The sequence below is a fragment of the Trachypithecus francoisi genome, unplaced genomic scaffold, assembly GCF_009764315.1.
Source record: "Trachypithecus francoisi isolate TF-2019V2 unplaced genomic scaffold, Tfra_2.0 Lachesis_group5, whole genome shotgun sequence".
Lineage (NCBI taxonomy): Eukaryota > Metazoa > Chordata > Mammalia > Primates > Cercopithecidae > Trachypithecus > Trachypithecus francoisi.
Window position 1 is genome coordinate 91,241,523 of NW_022681470.1, and position 17,210 is coordinate 91,258,732.

The following is a 17,210-nucleotide window of genomic DNA, read 5'->3' on the forward strand; positions in this document are numbered from 1 at the left end:
AGCTCTCCTCTAGATGGAGCTATTATTATTATTAATTCAAGATTGATCAAAACAGCCAAAATATATCATAAATTTTAATGTTATTGTTAAACATATAAAATAGAATGGCATTGAAAATACATCTCTTAATGAGATGAATGATATTGAAATTATTTTCAGTTAGTCATATATTTATGGATGAATGTTACTTATTGCTAGAATAAGACAGGGTTTGACACCAACTCTTTTCCAATTTTTTAATTTTTATGGAGGAAAGCAAAGAGATATCGTGTTCACATAAGTTAACATATAGCAATGAAAGCATTTTTTTTATTATACTTTAAGTTCTAGGGTACATGTGCATAATGTACAGGTTTTTTACATATGTATACTTGTGCCATGTTAGTGTGCTGCACCCATCAACTTGTCAGCACCCATCAACTCGTCATTTACATCAGGTATAACTCCCAATGCAATCCCTCCCCCCGACCCCCTCCCCGTGATAGGCCCCGGTGTGTGATGTTCCCCTTCCCGAGTCCAAGTGATCTCATTATTCAGTTCCCACCTATGAATGAGAACATGCGGTGTTTGGTTTTCTGTTCTTGTGATAGTTTGCTAAGAATGATGGTTTCCAGCTGCATCCATGTCCCTACAAAGGATGCAAACTCATCCTTTTTTATGGCTGCATAGTATTCCATGGTGTATTTGTGCCACATTTTCTTAATCCAGTCTGTCACTGATGGACATTTGGGTTGATTCCAAGTCTTTGCTATTGTGAATAGTGCCGCAATAAACATACGTGTGCATGTGTCTTTATAGCAGCATGATTTATAAACTTTTGGATATATACCCAGTAATGGGATGGCTGGGTCATATGGTACTTCTAGTTCTAGGTCTTTGAGGAATCGCCATACTGTTTTCCATAATGGCTGAATGAGTTTACAATCCCACCCACAGTGTAAAAGTGTTCCTATTTCTCCACATCCTCTCCAGCACCTGTTGTTTCCTGACTTTTTAATGATTGCCATTCTAATTGGTGTGAGATGGTATCTCATTGTGGTTTTGATTTGCATTTCTCTAATGGCCAGTGATAATGAGCATTTTCTTCTGTGTCTGTTGGCTGTATGAATGTCTTCTTTTGAGAAATGTCTGTTCATATCCTTTGCCCACTTTTTGATGGGGTTCTTTGTTTTTTTCTTGTAAATTTGTTGGAGTTCTTTATAGGTTCTGGATATTAGCCCTTTGTCAGATGAGTAGATTGCAGAAATTTTCTCCCATTCTGTAGGTTGCCTCTTCACTCTGGTGGTAGTTTCTTTTGCTGTGCAGAAGCTCTTTAGTTTAATTAGATCCCATTTGTCAATTTTGGCTTTTGTTGCCATTGCTTTTGGTGTTTTACACATGAAGTCCTTGTCCAAGCCTATGTCCTGAATGGTATTACCTAGGTTTCTTCTAGGGTTTTTATGGTATTAGGTCTAACATTTAAGTCTCTAATCCATCTTGAATTAATTTTCATATAAGGAGTAAGGAAAGGATCCAGTTTCAGCTTTCTACTTATGGCTAGCCAATTTTCCCAGCACCATTTATTAAATAGGGAATCTTTTCCCCATTTCTTGTTTTTCTCAGGTTTATCAGAGATCGGATGGCTGTAGATGTGTGGTATTATTTCTGAGGACTCTGTTCTGTTCCATTGGTCTATATCTCTGTTTTGGTACCAGTACTATGCTGTTTCGGTTACTGTAGACTTGTAGTATAGTTTGAAGTCAGGTACCATGATGCCTCCAGCTTTGTTCTTTTGACTTAGGAATGTCTTGGCAATGAGGGCTCTTTTTTGGTTCCATATGAACTTTAAAGCAGTTTTTTCCAATTTTGTGAAGAAAGTCATTGGTAGTTTGATGGGGATGGCATTGAATCTATAAATTACCTTGGGCAGTATGGCCATTTTCATGATACTGATTCTTTCTATCCATGAGCATGGTATGTTCTTCCATTTGTTTGTATCCTCTTTTATTTCACTGAGCAGTGGTTTGTAGTTCTCCTTGAAGAAGTCCTTTACATCCCTTCTAAGTTGGATTCCTAGGTATTTTATTCTCTTTGAAGCAATCGTGAATGGAAGTTCATTCATGATTTCGCTCTCTGTTTGTCTGTTACTGGTGTATAAGAATCCTTGTGATTTTTGCACATTAATTTTGTATCCTGAGACTTTGCTGAAGTTGCTTATCAGCTTAAGGAGATTTTGGGCTGAGACAATGGGGTTTTCTAAATATACAATCATGTCATCTGCAAACAGGGACAATTTGACTTCATCTTTTCCTAACTGAATATCCTTGATTTCTTTCTCTTGCCTGATTGCCGTAGCCAGAACTCCCAACACTATGTTGAATAGGAGTGGTGAGAGAGGGCATCCCTGTCTTGTGCCAGTTTTCAAAGGGAATTTTTTCCGTTTTTGCCCATTCAGTATGATATTGGCTGTGGGTTTGTCATAAATAGCTCTTATTATTTTGAGATATGTTTCATCAATACCGAATTTATTGAGCGTTTTTAGCACGAAGGGGTGTTGAATTTTGTCAAAGGCCTTTTCTGCATCTATTGAGATAATCATGTGGTTTTTGTCTTTGGTTCTGTTTATATGCTGGATTACGTTTATTGATTTGAGGATGTTGAACCAGCCTTGCATCCCAGGGATGAAGCCCACTTGATCATGGTGGATAAGCTTTTTGATGTACTGCTGGATCTGGTTTGCCAGCATTTTATTGAGGATTTTTGCATTGATGTTCATCAGGGATATTGGTCTAAAGTTCTCTTTTTTTGTTGTGTCTCTGCCAGGCTTTGGTATCAGGATGATGTTGGCCTCATAAAATGAGTTAGGGAGGATTCCCTCTTTTTCTATTGATTGGAATAGTTTCAGAAGGAATGGTACCAGCTCCTCCTTGTACCTCTGGTAGAATTCAGCTGTGAATCCATCTGGTCCTGGACTTTTTTTGGTTGGTAGGCTATTAATTATTGCCTCAATTTCAGAGCCTGCTATTGGTCTATTCAGGGATTCAGCTTCTTCCTGGTTTAGTCTTGGGAGAGTGTAAGTGTCCAGGAAATTATCCATTTCTTCTAGATTTTCTAGTTGATTTGCATAGAGGTGTTTATAGTATTCTCTGATGGTAGTTTGTATTTCTGTGGGGTCCGTGGTGATATCCCCTTTATCATTTTTTGTTGCATCTGTTTGATTCTTCTCTCTTTTCTTCTTTACTAGTCTTGCTAGCAGTCTATCAATTTTGTTGATCTTTTCAAAAAACCGATTTCTGGATTCATTGATTTTTTTGGAGGTATTTTTGTGTCTCTATCTCCTTCAGTTCTGCTCTGATCTTAGTTATTTCTTGTCTTCTGCTAGCTTTTGAATGTGTTTGCTCTTGCCTCTATAGTTCTTTTAATTGTGATGTTAGAGTGTCAATTTTAGATCTTTCCAGCTTTCTCTTGTGGGCATTTAGTGCTATAAATTTCCCTCTACACACTGCTTTAAATGTGTCCCAGAGATTCTGGTATGTTGTATCTTTGTTCTCATTGGTTTCAAAGAACACCTTTATTTCTGCCTTCATTTCGTTATGTACCCAGTAGTCATTCAGGAGCAGGTTGTTCAGTTTCCATGTAGTTGAGCGGTTTTGATTGAGTTTCTTAGTCCTGAGTTCTAGTTTGATTGCACTGTGGTCTGAGAGACAGTTTGTTATAATTTCTGTTCTTGTTCATTTGCTAAGGAGTGCTTTACTTCCAGTTATGTGGTCAACTTTGGACTAAGTGTGATGTGGTGCTGAGATGAATGTATATTCTGTTGATTTGGGGTGGAGAGTTCTGTAGATGTCTATTAGGTCTGCTTGCTGCGGAGATGAGTTCAATTCCTGGATATCCTTGTTAACTTCTGTCTCATTGTTCTGTCTAATGTTGACAGTGGAGTGTTGAAGTCTCCCATTATTATTGTATGGGAGTCTTAGTCTCTCTGTAAGTCTCTAAGGACTTGTTTTATGAATCTGGGTGCTCCTGTATTGGGTGCATATATATTTAGGATAGTTACCTCTTCCTGTTGAATTGATCCCTTTACCATTATGTAATGGCCTTCTTTGTCTCTTTTGATCTTTGATGGTTTAAAGTCTGTTTTATCAGAGACTAGGCTTGCAACTCCTGCTTTTTGTTTTTTTTTGTTTTCCATTTGCTTGGTAGATCTTTCACCATCCGTTTATTTTTAGCCTATGTATGTCTCTGCATGTGAGATGGGTCTCCTGAATACAGCAGACTGATGGATCTTGACTCTTTATCCAGTTTGCCAGTCTGTGTCTTTTAATTGGAGCATTTAGTCCATTTACATTTAAGGTTAATATTCTTATGTGTGAACTTGATCCTGCCATTATGATATTAACTGATTATTTTGCTCGTTAGTTGATGCAGTTTCTTCCTAGCCTCGATGGTCTTTACATTTTGGCTTGTTTTTGCAATGGCTGGTACCGGTTGTTCCTTTCCATGTTTAGGGCTTCCTTCAGGGTCTCTTGTAAGGCAGGCCTGGTGGTGACAAAATCTCTAAGCATTTGCTTATCTGTAAAGGATTTTATTTCTCCTTCACTTATGAAACTTAGTTTGGCTGGATATGAAATTCTGGGTTTAAAATTCTTTTCTTTAAGAATGTTGAATATTGACCCCCACTCTCTTCTGGCTTATAGAGTTTCCGCTGAGAGATCTGCTGTTAGTCTGATGGGCTTCCCTTTGTGGGTAACCCGACCTTTCTCTCTGGCTGCCCTTAAGATTTTTTCCTTCATTTCAACTTTGGTGAATCTGGCAATTATGTGTCTTGGAGCTGCTCTTCTCAAGGAGTATCTTTGTGGTGTTCTCTGTTTTTCCTGAATTTGAATGTTGGCCTGCCCTACTAGGTTGGGGAAATTCTCCTGGATGATATCCTGAAGAGTGTTTTCCAACTTGGTTCCATTTTCTCCCTAACTTTCAGGCACCCCAATCAGACGTAGATTTGGTCTTTTTACATAATCCCATACTTCTTGCAGACTTTGTTCATTTCTTTTTCTTCTTTTTTCTTTAGACTTCTCTTCTCACTTCATTTCATTCATTTGATCCTCAATCGCTGATACTCTTTCTTCCAGTTGATCAAGTCGGTTACTGAAGCTTGTGCGTTTGTCACATATTTCTCGTGTCATGGTTTTCATCTCTGTCAGTTCGTTTACGGCCTTCTCTGCATTAATTATTCTGGTTATCAATTCTTCCACTCTTTTTTCAAGATTTTTAGTTTCTTTGCTCTGGGTACGTAATTCCTCCTTTAGCTCTGAGAAGTTTGATGGACTGAAGCCTTCTTCTCTCATCTCGTCAAAGTCATTCTCCGTCCAGCTTTGATCCATTGCTGGCGATGAGCTGCGTTCCTTTGGAGGGGGAGATGCGCTCTTATTTTTTGAATTTCCAGCTTTTCTGCCCTGCTTTTTCCCCATCTTTGTGGTTTTATCTGCCTTTGGTCATTGATGATGGTGATGTACTGATGGGGTTTTGGCGTGAGTGTCTTTCCTGTTTGTTAGTTTTCCTTCTAACCATCAGGACCCTCAGCTGTAGGTCTGTTGGAGATTGCTTGAGGTCCACTCCAGACCCTGTTTGCCTGGGTGCCAGCAGCAGAGGCTGCAGAAGATAGAATACTACTGAACAGCAAGTGTACCTGTCTGATTCTTGCTTTGGAAGCTTCCTCTCAGGGGTGTACTCCACCATGTGAGGTGTGGGGTGTCGGTCTGCTCCTAGTGGAAGATGTCTCCCAGTTAGGCTACTCAGGGATCAGGGACCCACTTGAGCACGCAGTCTGTCCGTTCTCAGATCTCACCCTCTGTGTTGGGAGATCCACTGCTCTCTTCAAAGCTGTCAGACAGAGTCGTTTGCGTCTGCAGAGGTTTCTGCTGCTTTGTTGTTGTTGTTGTTGTTGTTGTTTAGCTGTGCTCTGTCCCCAGAGGTGGAGTCTACAGACACTGGCAGGCCTCCTTGAGCTGCTGTGAGCTCCACCCAGTTCGATCTTCCCAGGGCTTTGTTTACCTACTTAAGCCTCAGCAATGGCGGGCGCCCCTCCCCCAGCCTTGCTGCTGCCTTGCAGTTAGATCGCAGACTGCTGTGCTAGCAATGAGGAAGGCTCCGTGGGCATGGGACCCTCTCGGCCAGGTGTGGGATATAATCTCCTGGTGTGCCCGTTTGCTTAAAGAGCAGTATTGGGGTGGGAGTTACCCGATTTTCCAGGTGTGTGTCTCAGTTCCCCTGGCTAGGAAAAGGGATTCCCGTCCCCCTTGGGCTTCCCAGGTGAGACAATGCCTCGTCCTACTTCAGCTCTCGCTGGTCGGGCTGCAACAGCTGACCAGCACCCATTGTCCCACACTGCCTAGTGAGATAAACCCAGTACCTCAGTTGAAAATGCAGAAATCACCTGTCTTCTGTGTCACTGGCGCTGGGAGCTGGAGACTGGAGCTGCTCCTATTCGGCCATCTTGCTCCGCCCTCCAATGAAAGCATTTTAAATACAATGTTACATAATTTCTTGAATTCCACCTAAGTCATACCTCAAAATTCACATAATGATGTATCACCAAAAATTATTTTTAATAATTTCACAGATGAAAACTCACTTAGATCTTATTTCATTTTTTAAATTAAAAAAAGGAACTCCAATTAATTTGAAAAGGGGTTTATTATCTAGCCAACAGAAGAAATTACTTTTTCATCCCCATCAGCAATGTTTCAAATTGTTCTTTTGTTTTGAACCCCTGAGGTTTAGCATCATTCCTTGACAATACACCAGAATAAGATCTTTAGGGATAAGCTATATGCTTTTCCTCATGAGAAACCAATTATGAAAAGGGTCAAGGGAAGTTAGAAGCATCAAGAAAATTACCTAAGCATGTCAATTTTGGTGAAGAGTATGTATAAAATTTGGAAATTGATCCCCTTAAAACTACCAACCCCTATACCCTCTTTGAAAGTTTTTATGTACCTACTAGGTATATATAAAGTCTTTATATACCCACTAGAATATACTTTGGCAGAGCAATGATTTGTAGGCCTATGAAGAGCCACAGAGGGATATCACACAAAATGGAGAATTCATCTGGTTCTTGTCCATGTACATTTATGGTATCTCCTTGTTCTAGACACTGAAAGAATCTACCTATATTTTTCTAATGAGCCCTGCTATGGTCTTTGTGCTTGAGTTGACTCCTTCCATGAAACTTCAATCTGCCTTCTACCACCTCATGCTCTTAAGAGATTCACAAGAATCCACAAACTAGCCTGGACCCAGTGGGCTTCTATCACTTGAGATTGGCTTCCAAATATTCCATATAAAAGATTTTAGACTTCTATCAATAACATAAATGACTAGAATACTTAGTTTATACACAATAACTAAGAAATACCTTTTGAGAAAATGATAAAGGAGATATTCCCAACCAGAAACCTAGATTATCCTTATCCATTTAAGGGGTGAAAGTGTTACAGGATCTTTGGGGTGTCAATTTTCTGGCTGGAATCTTCTGTGGCCAGTGGTACCTTTGTCCAACTTTTGCTCAGAGACTGCTGGGCTCATTCCACCCACTTGGTCTGGCAGGCTGCACTTGGCTCACACTACCAGTCTGGATCCCATACCTGCCAAGGGCGAGCCAGGTACAGAGTGACAAGGGGTATGTGAGAGAGTGTGGGATCCAGCCACTGTACACAGTCAGACACACCAGCTGCTGCCATGGGTTGGGCAACTCCAGGTACTGGCATGGATGCCGGCTTTCTGCAAGGCTGTGACTGGATCAGGCACACTACAAGCAGCTTCCCTGGCTAGCACCAGGGAATGCAGTGGCACCTAGAAGGTTTGAGACACCAGGAACTGCAGGACCCCAGAAAGTAATCCACAGTTCTGGCATGGGAAGTTCTCAGGTCTGGGCTCCCGAAGAGCCACAGCTCTTCTCTCCTTCTCATCACCCACAATGTGGCAAGTAAGTGGCATGTCTCAGCTCCATTTGTGTTACAGCTCTTTTAGCCTTGCCATTTGGTGGGTCCTGAGTTTTTGTCCTACAATCAGGAAGAATGAGGTATGCAGACAAGTGGAGGATGAACAAGATGAAGATGAGCTTTATTGAGCAATAGAACAGCTCAAAGGAGGGCAGCTCCTCTCCATAGCCAGTGTGTGCCAAAGGTGTTTTCCCCTCCCAGCGGAGAGGGTAGCTCCTCTCTGCTGGGTAGGTCATCCCCACAAGTGTCCAGCTCTCAGCAGAGAGGGTAGTTTATCTCTGCAGCTGGTCATCTCATCATCTCCTCAGCTCTCAGCAGAGAGGAGACCCTGGGGTGGACAGCTCCTCTCTGCAGCTGGTCGTCCTGTCCTGCCATCTCCCCATCATCTCTACATCCTCTCCCAGAATCTGGCTGAGTCCAGGGTTTTTACCGACCTCAAAGGGAAGGAAGTGCATGCTGATTGGTCCATAGGTGGCCATGAGCAGGCCCAGGGAAAAGCACCACGCGTTCCCCCTCTGGTCTGTAGAACTGGCAGACCATCCCCCAAGCTTCAGGCCTTCTGATGCTTGAAGGTGGGGCTTCAATGGGGACCCACCCTTTTCTGCCCAGGAGCCTGTCTGCCTCCTGCTGCCATTCATGGGACCCAGGCTATTTATGCCCAGAGGCACCCAAAGGCCAGCACTAGCCTGTCCTCAGCTCTCCCTTAGCCTCCCTCCATTGTTTGTCAGAGTCCAAAGTCCAGAGGAAGATGAGGCAGCAGGGGGCTGGTATGTCAGGGTGACCTGAGCATGTGCACCCTTGGCCAGGCTGTGACAATGTCTGGGCTCAGAGCCACATTGCTCTGAGATCAGAGCAGGCACTTACAGCAGGGAAAATGCAGGCAGAAGGAGCAGGCACTTCTGAACCTGCAAGGGCTGAGGGACCTTCCCAGGCCCCCAGGAGTGCAGAGACGCCTGGGTCCACAGATGCAGTTTGGGCAGCTGCAGCTATGCCCAGGAGGGTAGGGCTGTTGCCTGCTCCTGGCTCCTGCTGGCTCTGTGGAGTGCTACATCACTGCAGACCCAGCTCCACCTCAGGGCTCCTCTCTGCCTGCTCCTCTGTAGCCAACCACGTTGCTCCCCCGCTGGTGGGTAACTCTGCCCAGTCCCGTGGCAGCGGTTCCCAGCGCAGAGGGCTTCATGGGAGGCTCCTAGGGATGGGCCCCAGGGACTGTCTGCCTCCTCCCCATGCCCTCCCCACAGCGGTGGTGGGTGAGAGCAGTGACGCGGGGCCAGGATCCAGAGTGGTAGAGCCTCCGGGCCTGGGAGCAGGTCCCTCCTGGTTGCACAAAGATGAGGGTGGCACAGTCGGCCATCACTGGGATACAGACACAGGGAACCCACTACCGTAATTGCTGCTCCTGCAGCCGCTCTTGCTGCCACCAATCATGCCTCCCCACTGCAGCTGGCATGATGGCAGTGGCCGCTCCAGGCAACCCTCCACTGCCATCAAAAGGTTATCAAAATGACTTTCCATAAGTAACATGTTGCTAGCTACTCAGAGGCACAGCCAAAATCAGCTCATCAAAAATTTGAGGATAAATGTCATACATTACATAAACAAAACTAAAAACAAAAATCATACAATCACCTCAATAGATGCAGAAAAAGCATTTGACAAAATCCAGCATCCCTTTATGATGGAAAACCCTTGACAAAACTGACATGCAAGGGACATAAAGTAATAAAAGCCATCTATGACAAGCCCACAGCCAACATCATACTGAATGGGGAAAAGTTGAAAGCATTCCCCTTGAGAACTGGAACAAGACAAGGATGCCCACTTTCACCACTTCTATTCAACATAGTACTGAAAGTCCTAGCCAGAGCAGTCACATGAAAGAAAGAAATAAAGGGCATCCAAAACAGAAACAGGAAGTCAGACTGTCACTGTTCACCAATTATATGATCATAGACCTAGAAAATCCTAAAGACTCATCCAAAAAGCTTCTAGATTTGATAAATGAATACACTATAGTCTCAGAATACAAAATCATTGTACACAAATCAGTAGCACTATTATTTACCAACAATGACCAAGCTGAGAACCAAATAAAAAATTCAATCACTTTTACATCAGCTACAAAAAAATAAAATACTTAGAAATATGTTTAGCAAAGGAGGTGAAAGATCTCTGCAAGGAAGACTACAAAACACTGCTGAAAGAAATCACAAATGACACAGACAAATGGTAACACATCCCAGGCTCATGAATGGGTAGAATCAATATTGTGAAAATGACCATGCTGCCAAAAGGAATCTACAGACTCAATGCAATTCCCATCAAAGTACCATCATCACTCTTCACAGAGCTAGAAAAAAAATCCTAAAATTCATATGGAACTGAAAATGAGCCTGCATAGAAAAAAAGCAATACCAAGCAAAAAGAACAAATTTGGGGCCATCACGTTACCTGACTTCAAATTATACTACAAGACTATATCTATAGTTACCAAAACAGCATGGTACCAGTATAAAAATAGGCATGTAGACTGATGGCACAGAATAGAGAACCCAGAAATAAAGCCAAATACTACCAACTGATCTTCGACAAAGCATACAAAAACATAAAGCAGGGAAAGGACACCCTATTGAAGAAATGGTGCTAGAATACCTGGCAAACCACATGTAGAAGAATAAAATTGGATCCTCATCTCTCACCTTATACAAAAATCAACTCAAAATGGATCAAAGTCTTAAATAGAAGACCTGAAACCATAAAAACTCTATACGATAAAATCAGAAAAACTCTAAACGATAAAATCAGACATTGGCTTAAGCAAAGAATTCATGACTAAGAAGCTAAAATCAAATGCAACAAAAACAATAATAAATAGAAGGGATATACTTAAGCTTAAAAGCTTCTGCACAACAAAAGAAATGATCAGCAGAGTAAACAGACAACCCACAAAGTGGGAGAAAATATCCATGGATTATGCATCTGACAAAGAACTAACACCCAGAATCTACAAAGAATGCAAACAAATCAAGAAAGAAAGCAAATAATCCCATCAAAAAGTGGGCAATGGACATGAATAGACAATTATCAGAAGAAGATATAAAAACAGCCAATAAGCATATGAAAAAAATACTCAACATCACCAATGATCAGGGAAATTCAAATTAAAACCACAATAAGATACCACCTTACTCCTGCAAGAATGACCATAATTTTAAAATAAAAAAAAATCAGATGTCAGCATGGATGTGCTGAAAAGGGTACACTTTTACACTGCTGGGCAGAATGTAAGTTAGTACAATCACTATGGAAAACAGTATGGAGATTTCTTAAAGAACTAAAAGTAGAAATACCATTCAATCCAGCAATCCCACTACTGGGTATCTGCCCAAGGGAAAGAAATCATTATGGGAAAAAGACACATACATGCATGGGTTTATAGCAGCACAATTCTCAATTGAAAAAACATGGAACCAACCTAAATACCCATCAACCAATGAGTAGATAAAGAAAATGTGGTATATATGCACCATGAAGTACTACTCAGTCATAAAATAAAATGATATAATGGCCTTTGCACTAACCTTGATGGCGTTGGAGGCCATTATTCTAAGTGAAGTAACTCAGTAATGAAAAACCAAATATTGTGTGTTCTCACTTATAAGTGGGAGCTAAACTGTGAGGATGAAAAGGCGTTAGAATGATATGATGGACTTTGGGAACTTGAGGGGAAGGGTGGGAGCAGGGTGAGGGATAAAAGACCACATAATGAGTACAGTGTACACTGTTCAGGTGACAGGTGCACCAAAATCTCAGAAATCACCATTAAAGAATTTATTCATGTAACCAAAAACCACCTACTACCCAAAAACTATTGAAATAAAATAAGATAAAATGTGAGGATATTTAATGAGAGTTACAGAAAAACTAGAAAGGAAAAACCAAATGAAAATATATAAGAATATAAAAATGTATGAATTTACAAGGACCAAAACGTTATTCTTTTTTTTTTTTTTTTTTTTTTTTTTGAGACAGAGTCTGGCTCTGTCGCCCAGGCTGGAGTGCAGTGGCCAGATCTCAGCTCACTGCAAGCTCCGCCTCCCAGGTTTATGCCATTCTCCTGCCTCCGCCTCCCAAGTAGCTGGGACTACAGGCGCCTGCCTCGTCGCCCGGCTAGTTTTTTGTATTCTTTAGTAGAGACAGGGTTCACCGTATTAGCCAGGATGGTCTCGATCTCCTGACCTTGTGATCCGCCCGTCTCGGCCTCCCAAAGTGCTGGGATTACAGGCTTGAGCCACCACGCCCGGCCCAAAACGTTATTCTTAATGGAATATATGTCTTAGCTAGTACAGCAGATTTCTCTTTCTTTGCCTCTACTCTACCAACAAATTCCCATAGGAAAGGTGAAGAACCATAGTTCAATATGTTTGGTCACACAAATTCTGAATTCTTCCACTACACCATCTCTCTCCCTCTCCCTCTCACTTTCTACTTTCTTCATTCGCTTTCCTTTTCACATATGAATTCCAATCTTCATCCACAATGAAATAGCAGTTACCTGTATATAAATATCCATCACTGGACAGGGATGAGAAATTCACGTTTCTTTGGATGCATGAGCACAACAATCACTGAAGCCATCATAAAGCCCAATGGCATATTTCCCCTTAATTGAGAGGACAAAATATATATATACATATATATATATATCTTTAAAGACTCAAACCACAAGAGTTTAGTATCACATGGCTAAGAAAAAAGAGAATTTAAAAGCTACAGAAGAGATAAAAATAGTTGCTTTTAAAAAGAAAGGATTTTTTGGCCACCAATTACTCTTGTAGAGTTTATGCAGAATTCTGCTAACAGCCATGATGAACTAATTAGACCTGGACTTAACTTCCCATTATAAACAACTAGGAAATGACAAAAAAAAAAATAAATAAAACAACTGTTTTCAGATGTTAACTAATAGTGTAAGACCATGATCCATTAGCGAATAGAAACAAACAAAATCAGCCATGTGACAGCTGTAGTTTAATGCATAGATGCACTTTCCAGATGACTATGTTGGAGGACAAAGAGTCTCAAAGAGAGCATGACATGTGTGCTGAGTTAAGGAGATAGAGAGGGAGTTTGGGGAGGCTGTGGTGACTGTAATTTGTAAAACAATGTACTAGAAAGGGGGCACTTACATACACAAAGACTGCATAGGACTTCCCTTGACTCTGTTGGCAAATACAAAGCTGTCCACACATACTACAAAATTCCACTCAGTAGAGTGGTGTTATCAAGCTGGTCGCCACTATGAAGAAATGGATCTGACCTCACTGGAATCTTCTCATGAGCAATGAAGATCTTGCCTTAGAATTGTACACCTGAGGGATATGAGAGGAACACAAAGCCCTGACTCCTGTCTCCTAATAGTCACGGATTGCCCATTGGGTCTTAATTCCCCCACACTCGCGGTTTTTAGCATTCATAAATGCTAAGTAGCTTCTCACAGGTGTCCCAACCACATTGTGAATAAAGACTTAGTGCAAAAAAGCAGGGGATATGCAGTGAGCTGAGCTGAGGTTCTGTAACCAAGCACTTCACCAAGGGCTGGAGGAATACAAATGGGCTGAGGTGTAAGGCAGGGTACAAGAGATGTCTGCTACTATCATGTTTTAAGGTCAAACAAAAAGTATATAGACACAAAATAAAAAATCAAATTGTTTTCCCTAGGAAAACTTCAATACGCCACAGCCTGTTCAATAACTGTTTAACTTTCAGTGCCACCTAGTGGTGACATTCACAAGCATCATGTCACAGCTCTTTAATGGTTTCAAGGGAAAATTCTCGTAATATTTTATGTGGCTCAACTTCACTCTATTATGAGTTGAAAATCCCGTGCCTGATGTAGAACACTCACCTGCAGTAACAGGTGTTCATCTGTTGGGACCCTTATCTTAACTCACCACTTTCAGAAGGGCAGACAAACTCAATTTGGTGCTTGTAAGTAAACTATATTGATGTGGGGAGCTTTGTAGATAAGACCTTAACTGTATACGAAGGATTTCAGCTGCCACTGGGCTACTTCCCCCATATTTTATCTCAAAGTTACAGTCATTGTTAAATGAGATCTCCATATTGCATTTGTAATCTCAAAATCCTAATTTCTCTAGCCTCCTGGAGTCACTGTTTACTTAAATCTCCAAATTAAAGTATACCAAATAATTCCATTAAGCCAAGTTAATTCTATTATTCGAAAACCACAATTAAATAATTTCTGTTTTTGTCATTTTATCTTTGTTGTATTAAAAGTATATTCATTAGCATCAACTCTTTTTCATATGAAAAAATTATTCATGGTGAAAAAAACACTAATTGGTGAATCAAATATGAATTTCACCTATACAAAAGGTTTGCATTTGTCAGTTTTCTTTTGTACCCATTATTTCTTTTTTTTTTTTTTTTTTTTGAGACGGAGTCTCACTCTGTCGCCCAGGCTGGAGTGCAGTGGCGCGATCTCGGCTCACTGCAAGCTCCGCCTCCCGGGTTTAGGCCATTCTCCTGCCTCAGCCTCCCGAGTAGCTGGGACTACAGGCGCCCGCCATCTCGCCCGGCTAGTTTTTTGTATTTTTTAGTAGAGACGGAGTTTCACCGTGTAGACCAGGATGGTCTCGATCTCCTGACCTCGTGATCCACCCATCTCGGCCTCCCAAAGTGCTGGGATTACAGGCTTGAGCCACCGCGCCCGGCCCCATTATTTCTTAAAAATTCAATTTTTCCAGATTTCCAAATTGATTTAAATGTTTGTATATGCCATTTTATCCATTATAATCCATTATAAATCATAGTTTGTGTTGGTTTTGCTGCTACTCATATTTATTTAAAGTTTTAGATAAAGCGAAGGCAGCTTGTTAACTCATTAATGCATTTCTAATCAAATTTCTATGATTGTCCTTTGTCCTGAATTGGTTTGCCATATTGCTAATTTGGTTCTCTTACCAACTTTGCAAATTGTATACTAACTATGCAGGCTAGGGACCAAGTAAAAAGCATAGAATGGAATTCAATGTTCTTTGTTGTATAGAGAATGATTATGTCACCTACAAATAAATGAAGTAGACTTATTATTTTCCAGTTTATGACTTTAACTTCTTGCCTTTGTCTAATTAATTCTTAACTAATGAGATTGGGACATCCAGGACAGTGCTGAATAGACACGCAGAGCACATTCTTGCCTTGTTCCCAAGATAAGAAAAGTGTATAATATCACCATTAAGTGTTATGTTAGCTATAACTTTTTGTTGTTGCTTTTTGTCAAATTGAGGAAATTCCTTTTTATTTCTAATTTACTGGTAGCTTTTTGTCATAAACAGATGTTGAATGTTTCAAAACTTCTATTTATCTGTTCAAGTAAACATATGATTATTTTTCTATAATTCTCTATATTCTCCTATATTTTGAATATAGGAATTATGTAGGAACAAAATATAGGAGAATATAGGAATAAAGTATAGGTGAATTATTGAGATTAATTACACTTTAATTTTCAAATATTAAGCCAATCTTTCTTTTCTGTGATAGACCCCACATAATCATGATTTAATAACCTTTTATATATTGCTAGATTTTATTAAACTATTTAAAGATGTTTGTGTTTAACTTTATGAGTAATATTATTTTGAATTTTCTTTTCTTGTAATTTATTTATAAAGTTTCAGTATTAGGAATATGCTATCTACCTAAAGTATGATTTTAAGTAAGGTTGATTTTTTTTCTTCTTTAAATGTTTGATAGAATTCACTAAGCCTTCTGGGTGATGATTTTTCTTTATGAGAGGAGTTTTTAAAACAAAATATGTTAATTTTTATTATTTATTATTTTATTTTTACTTTATCTTACTTATTATTTATTTACTATTTATTTGTTATTTTAATAGCAAATTATCATCATCATAGAGCTATTCAAATGTTCTTTCTGTCTCACTTTTAGTGAATTGAGTTCATTAAGGAATTTTTTTCACTTAAAAGTACATTTTCAAATATATTGGTATAAATTGTTTCATTAAATTTTCAGCCTGTCTCTTTAATAATAGGATTTGTGGTAATATTCTTTTTTTATTATTATACTGGTAATTTGTTATTTTTCTCTTTTTTCTTGACAATTCTTGCTAGGAAGCTATCAATTTTATTAATCTCAAAACTAAACATTTGGTGTTATTGATTTTCTCTATTGTTTGTTTTCTGTTTTATTGATTTATTTATCTTTATTATTATCTCCTATTTATGTTGGGTTTACTTTGCTCTTTTTGTTCTAGCTTTGGAAGGTTAGCTCACTGATATTAAACATTCCTTCTTGCTGTTGTATAACATGAATATTTGAAGCTCTGAAGTTCCTGTTTGCACCATGTTTAAAGTATCTCACATAATTCGATATGTTGTGTCTTTATTATCATTTAATTTAAAATGTTTTCTAATTTCTTTTTTGAATTCTTTACTAACCCATTAAATATTTGGAATTGTGTTGCTTAATTTTTAAATATTTGGGTATTTTTTAGATTTCTTATTGTTATTGATTCTAAATTCAATTCCACTGTGATCAGAGAACATACTCAGTGATTTCAGTCCTTTCATATTTATTTAGACATTTTTATGACTCAGCATGTGGTCTACCTTGGTAAATGTTCTATGTGTGCAGGAAAAAACAGATATATTCAGAAGTTATCAGATGTAATGTTCAATAGGTGTATATCAGGCCATATTGATTGGTAGTATCGTTGAAGTCTTCTATATCTTTATTGATTTTTGTTCAGTCTATCAGTTGCTGAAAGAAGGTGTGTTAAAAATCTCCAACCATGTTTGTGATTTAACTTTTACTTTGTTTCTATTAATCTTCTTATCACTAATTTTGAAATATTAAGTGCATTGACATTTATAATTTTTATTTCTTCTTTGTAAACTGATCAATTTATTATAAAATACTCCACTTATTTACTATTTTCAATTATTTTCCATCCTTCTTTTATATCTGAATTTATAACTTGTGTTACTTCTCTTCATCCTGAGAGACTTCTTTTAGCATTTCTTAGTAGGTCTACAGGCAACAAATTACCTGCACTTTCATTTTTATTTTCAAAATGCCTTTATTTCACTTTTATTTGTAAAGGGTATTTTTGCTGGATGTAGAATTCTAAGTTGAAGGATTGTTTCTTCTCGATTGTTTGTTCTTAGCACTTTAAAGATG